Raw genomic sequence first — 6,312 nt, forward strand, 5'->3', positions numbered from 1 at the left:
ATTACGTAGAGGAATTGGCATCATCTGGTTAATAAAAACTATTATAAGTTCTTGTTTGAGGGAAAAATATGTATCAGAGCTATGTCTTTCTTCTAGAAGGGACATTTTAATTAAGGAGAGGTATTATGAAACACTTTTTCAACTTAGAAGTACATTATTTATGTAAATTATTTAGCTTCCTTCTGTCTGCTGAAAAATAAGTTTATTACCAAATAAAGAACATTGATTCACCAGTCAGTTCAAGAAACTTTCTCAATGAGATTAAGTTTTATTAAACTGTTTTCTCTGTCATAAATGATATATTTAGCTATTCCTACTTCTGTGTTTACTTTCCATTCAATAGAAATAAATAAGAACTCTTGTTGTCGACTGGTTTTATTAAAAAGATTGACTTGTTTGAATAGAAAATATTTATATTTTATGAATGTCAGTAAAATAAATTTTAATGGTTGTGGAGTATCATAAACCATGGTAAATGCAGTAAATGGTGACAGTTTATAGATGTAAACAGCGTTACTCCCTTCAAATATAAATGACTTGAAATTATTGTTTTTAGATGGTAGTGCCTTAAATTAAATTATTTTCTCATAGATATTATTAAAAACCCCAGAGTGATTTATGGTATTTAAAACAGCTGCTCCTCCCTGTGTTTCTCCTACATTGGTAAAAAATGAAAGATCTTTAGAAAGTTTCAAAATCTAATTATGGATTTATGTTTGTTTAAGTGCTAACTTGTTTTTTAATAACTTCTTTCTATGAAAAGCTCATAGCATAAATCAGTGGAGAAATAGATATCATGTTAAAGACAATTTAGTATCTTAAGAAGCTACATTAGGGAAGTATCTAGTTCTGCCATATTTTTTTCTGAAATTCATACTAATATTGTTTTATTTCCTACATACAAACATCTTTAGTGAAGGGAGCTGTCTGTTCACTATAGGCTGGCAAATGAGGATGTTTATTAAAAATTATGCCAAGAACTTGCATCATTAGTGCCATCCTTTTATTCCCTCTATTTCCATAGCTTGGTAACTCAATTGCATCAGCAGGTATACATTCTCCCTAGTCCACACAATGACAGGGAGAACTTAGCTACAGCCTCATGTTTTTTACAACCAATATTTATTCATTTTTTGATCATCAGACTCCGACAGGTTAAAACAATCTTAGCAACTTTTCTCCCACGTTTTCCTCTAGCCCCAGTCGCCCATGATGAATTGTTCTTTTAATTGAATTAGATTGGTATGAATTCATTCTTGTGGCTAAAATAACAGTGCCATCTAGCTTCTCAAGATCCTGAAGGTAGGAACTATACATCTTCCTCAGGAAAGACTGCTGTGACCCTCCAAGCAGCTACTGAACAATGGGCTCTCCAGCTTTATACTATCTGCTTGCCTTGGGATCACATTAATATATTTTGTGTCTCAGAATCCTCACTGTATTGTGTGTGCTGTTAGCTCTTTGAGATGTCTTACTGCTTTTGTTGACATCCTGTCGTGGATGATGTACCTAAATCTAAAAATTGACCAGAGGTTGTGGCAACCACTAGACAATGTTCTTATTTTCCACACTAAATATTTACTCTCAGAAGTTCTTGAACCCATCATTCCTAAGGCTAGGAGATGTGTGAAGCACACATGTTCTTAAAACAAACCTGTCCCTACTATAGATAACAGGTGAGATCAGGAGATATGATGACAGATTTCGATTAAAAAACAAAAGACAACACATTCATAATAAATTCCATTTTTCAAAAAAGAGCATGTGTTATAATTTGTTCCATGTTCTAAACTTAACAATGATTTTATTTATGCACCATGATTATTCTTTTACAATACACACAAATTTTTGAAGTGGAATCATAAAAAACAACAGAAAACACAGTCTTTGAGAAATTCAATTGGTAAATTGAAAAAAAAATAGAATTTACTAGGCTAATGGCACATAAAAGCGACAGTTATAACCATGGATTATATTATCTTCAGGAATGAAGTAACTTTATATGCAACACGTGAAAAGCAGACAGATGTAGCATAGAGAAAAAAACAGATGGAGAATTTTAGTGTGTTGGAAAAGTATTGAATCTTATAGAGGGACATATTGCCAGTATTAATGTACACTCTTTATGACATTAATTTATTTCTTTTTCTTTTTTTTTTTCTTTCTCCACTGTGCTGCCTGCTTCAGTGCCTGCAGCCCCCAGGCAGAGCCAGGCAACGGTTCTGGGCCAGGGCGCTCTGGCATGGGGCACTTGAGAGACCCAGGGGGACAGGCCTGCCATAAATCCGAGCTCATGTGGATATTTCTTTTGTTTTATAATTTTAGTTAGAAGTACCAGTTTACAATAAGCTGTGATTGTGAGGATCCCTGTATTATTACTTATTTTTAAAGAATTTTCCCAAGATTCCCCAATTTTCTAAGATTAATGTTATACAATAAGAGTTTTATAGGTAGTCTTCATCATGTCATAGAAATTCTCTTTGTTTCTTAGTTTTATAAAAAACTATAAAGGCTGGTCTGACATGACTTATTCTGAACTATCATCCATTCTCTTTATTATCTTTAATGTATTGAATGTTATTTATAGATTTTGTTTCTTCATTTGCCCTGGCCAATTCTTAGGATAAGTCACCTTTTCATGTTGAATCACATACTACTTGTACTGCTAGAACCAAGTATTAATGGTTTGTTAATCATGTTGGGAGATTTGTTGTGGTAGAAATTGACTGTCTTATTCTTTACTGATAATGTTTCTGAGCTTTTTAATTTTATTTTTCCACTGCCATTTGGTCCCTTATACCCCCCCCCCCACCCACCACCCCCACACTGTTGTCCGTGTGCATGAGTCCTTTTTGCTTTTTCGCTCAGTCCCTCCACCCGGTGCCCTCCCCACCTTAGCTGTCATCTGCTCTCTACCTATGAGTCTGTCTCTGCTTTGCTTGATAATTCAGTTTGATCATTAGTTTCCACATATGAGTGAAATCAGATGATATTTGGCTTATTTCACTTAGCATAATGCTTTCGAGGTCCCTCCATACTGTTGCAAAGGGTGAAATTTTCTTCCTTTTTAAGGCCAAATAGTATTCCATTATAAAAATGGCCCATATTTCTTTTATCCACTCCTCTATTGGTGGACATTGAACTGCTTCCATATCTTGGTGACTGCAAATAACGCTGCAGTGAACATAGGAATGCTTATGTTCTTTAGAATTAGTGTTTTGGTATGAAAGAATTGCGCTCCATTGAAAGATATGGAGAGTATTCCCTCTGATATGTTTCCTTAAAAGCTCCGAATGCCTGAAGAATGACATGTCTTGTGGCCCTTGACTTTAACAGTGACCTAGACCTTCTGTTTTCCTGTGAGTGTCTTAATGAATACTTCAATTTATTTAGAATTTATAAAGGTATTCAGACCTTCTATGATTCCTAGGCAACATTTTTTTTCTAGAAATTTTGTTATTTAATCAATTTTATATCAGCTACCACTGTTATTGTATTACTGATATTATATTTTATGTTCTTTTTCTTTTTTGCTCAGTCTAGACAGATATTTTTCTATCTTATTTTTTCAAAAAACATACTTTGCATTTATGCTTTTCTATCATGTTTGTTTTCTACTTCTTTGTTCTTTAATCTTATGCACACTAACTCCTTTATTCTTTGTCATTTGGGCTAAATTATTTTCATCCTCTGAAAATACATTATTCACTATTCAGATTCTTTCTTTGCCAATCAAGTTTTCAAATAAAATAAAAATTTTTATTTCTAGAAATTTTATGCTTAGCTTAAATTTATCTTTTTATAGCTAATAATTCTTGTTACTTGCTGAATTTTGTAACTGTGTTGTATGTTTCATTTAAATTCATTTAATTAAATTAATGATATGTTGTATTGAAAATATTGCTTTTTCAGGTGCTTTATGACCTTGTCATTTAGCCTTTACTTGAAAAGCTAAGTAAAGCATATTTATCCTTTTAAATACAAACATATCAAATGATGCACATGTTACAGTCTATCAGAATCATTTTGGTTTATTTAGTACTCTCATTCACAGTGCTAAAATATTTGATATTTGAATTTTAATGAAAATGTTTCTTGAGTTACTGATAGAGATTAAAAAGCACAAAAGCAAAGGGATGGCCCTGGCAATGCTAAGGATGTCAGTGGAACAGCATTAATTCCTCCACCTACTTTTTATGTACGGCCATTTAACTCATTCCCATCACACATTCTCAGTTGACACAGAAGTACTGTTGTTCAAGGAAAAGTCAGGGCGAGCGGTATAAATGCCCAGAGTTGTTCTTTGAAAACTAAGAAACTATTTAGTGCCTACTTTTTAAAAATTATATACTAGAAATTCAATGACTACACTATTTTATTTCGAGTCATTTTATATTATTTGAAACATAGCATCATGTTTAAAGAAAATAAATAGCGTATTTTTCTACATATATCCCATTCATTCTATCGTATTATCTGCCCTCAATTATTTCTGGAGCTCAGTTCACACTTCTTCAGTACTTCTGGTGGGCACCACTGTTCGTGCCGGTGAAGGTCAGCCCCAGTGGGGAGCGGCAGCGCGGGCAGGCACTGTTCGCTTGGCGGGCGTCTGACCTTCACCTGCTTGTTGCCATGGGCCTCTGTGGAATTCCTGGACCTAGAGTGACCAGATAAATTATCACGAAGAAAACTATTACATCAGGTCAAAGAAGAGAATAAAGAGGTTCAAATGAAGAAAAAAAAACTAATGTTATTATATAGTTCCAAAAATGTGCTATCTGTGGAGGGTACGTGTGTGCGAGAGAGACTTCAGGACACATGATGAGGCTTATAACTGATGATTGCTATGATACAATTAATTTCTTAGTAAAACATTCATTACAAGGTAGCCTTTTCAAAACAAATTAATAAATTCTGTTGTGTATTAATTTTCTATTTAAATATAAATGTGGATGGCAATGAGAAATGTTAAGAATGTGTCTATTGCCGCTAGTAAAACTCAAGCGTTCTTACTGGTAAATTTAATTCTCTAACGTTGCTAGCAAATGTCCACAAGGTTGACTGTATTTAAGCATTTCAAAATATAATTTTGACTAATTTAAATGGAGCAGCCTCACCGTGCACTCACCTACATTAAACTGACACCAAGTAGCAACAGTAAGAGCAAGACCTAACGGTATGTATCTCTGATCCCCTGGAGGCCTGGCCCTCACGGCCAAGGGCTCTTCAATTATGTTTCCTCACTCTTCGTCACGTTTCCTCGGCCCATGTGTCTGATGTGGTTGTTTCTGCTACCACAAGGGGGATTTGGGTACGGGTTGGGGTGACAGGGTTACGTATTACTTAATTCTAATGGGAAATCTCCTTAGGCTTTTTAAAATCAGCCCTTCACTGGCATTACTTTTTCTTTGAATTGCATTGTTTCCTATTCTTTCATAGAATACTCAATGAATTTGTTTTACTCTCTCTGTTAGACATGCATCCATAACAGAAGTTTGCACAGGGATTGCTTTTGTGACAAAAACGGGATGAGAAATGACAGCAAATGAGAATAATGAGGTTCCATTCAATTGGGGTCTCTCATACTTTATCAAGAGCTTTGTTCCAAAGCCTGAAGAGGTCCATGTAACAAAGAACATATTTCTTTTAAATGTATTAGAGGACGTGAGTCTTAGGTAAAATAGATGGTATAGGCAAATGCAGTTGGTGAGCAGATATAATTCTATGTATTATGTTCTGCAACATAATTAAAAGACCTAAACATATTCCTTCCAGATAGTGTTAGGATGTCAGCAACAAAAACAAAGAAGGAACAGATAGAGTGAGTGACAGCAACACACACACACACACACAAATCCAAACCCTCACATGTTGGTAAATAAAGCTCTTATATACCACAGCACGAAGTCAGATATCAGAAGCAGTGATGGGACACTATCAGTCCCTCTGAGGGATCCAAAACACTAATGACAGTAATTGGGTAGGTTGCTCCCTGTTGCTGGGTCATAGAATCAAGTTCACATGCCTCTATTACGGAGTGTAAGCAGGGAGGAGAGTTCTTATCAAATAAATATGACATATGGTTTGGCAAGCCAGATGTAGTAGTCGAAATCAGGAAAGACATAGGGAGACATGAATGTTTAAACATGGATGTAAAAACCAGCAAAACTTCATATGATTGACATTTATATAATACTTATGTTTTTTATCAAATAAAATTTGGTAAAAATTCTTTTAGTTTTTCTTTAATAATTCTTCTTTTAATTTTTACTTAAAATTTATGTATCCAGGACTCATTTATGTTGACATGAA

General features: G+C 34.4%; 1 pseudogene; it reads right to left on the reverse strand.

Annotated features, from left to right (window-relative positions):
* Positions 1-2,167: 2,167 nt before the first annotated feature.
* LOC123814250 lies at positions 2,168-2,297 on the reverse strand (annotated as a pseudogene).
* Between the last annotated feature and the right edge of the window lie 4,015 nt (positions 2,298-6,312).

The sequence above is a fragment of the Phyllostomus hastatus genome, unplaced genomic scaffold, assembly GCF_019186645.2.
Source record: "Phyllostomus hastatus isolate PE091 unplaced genomic scaffold, TTU_PhHast_1.1 phas_contig_159, whole genome shotgun sequence".
NCBI lineage: Eukaryota > Metazoa > Chordata > Mammalia > Chiroptera > Phyllostomidae > Phyllostomus > Phyllostomus hastatus.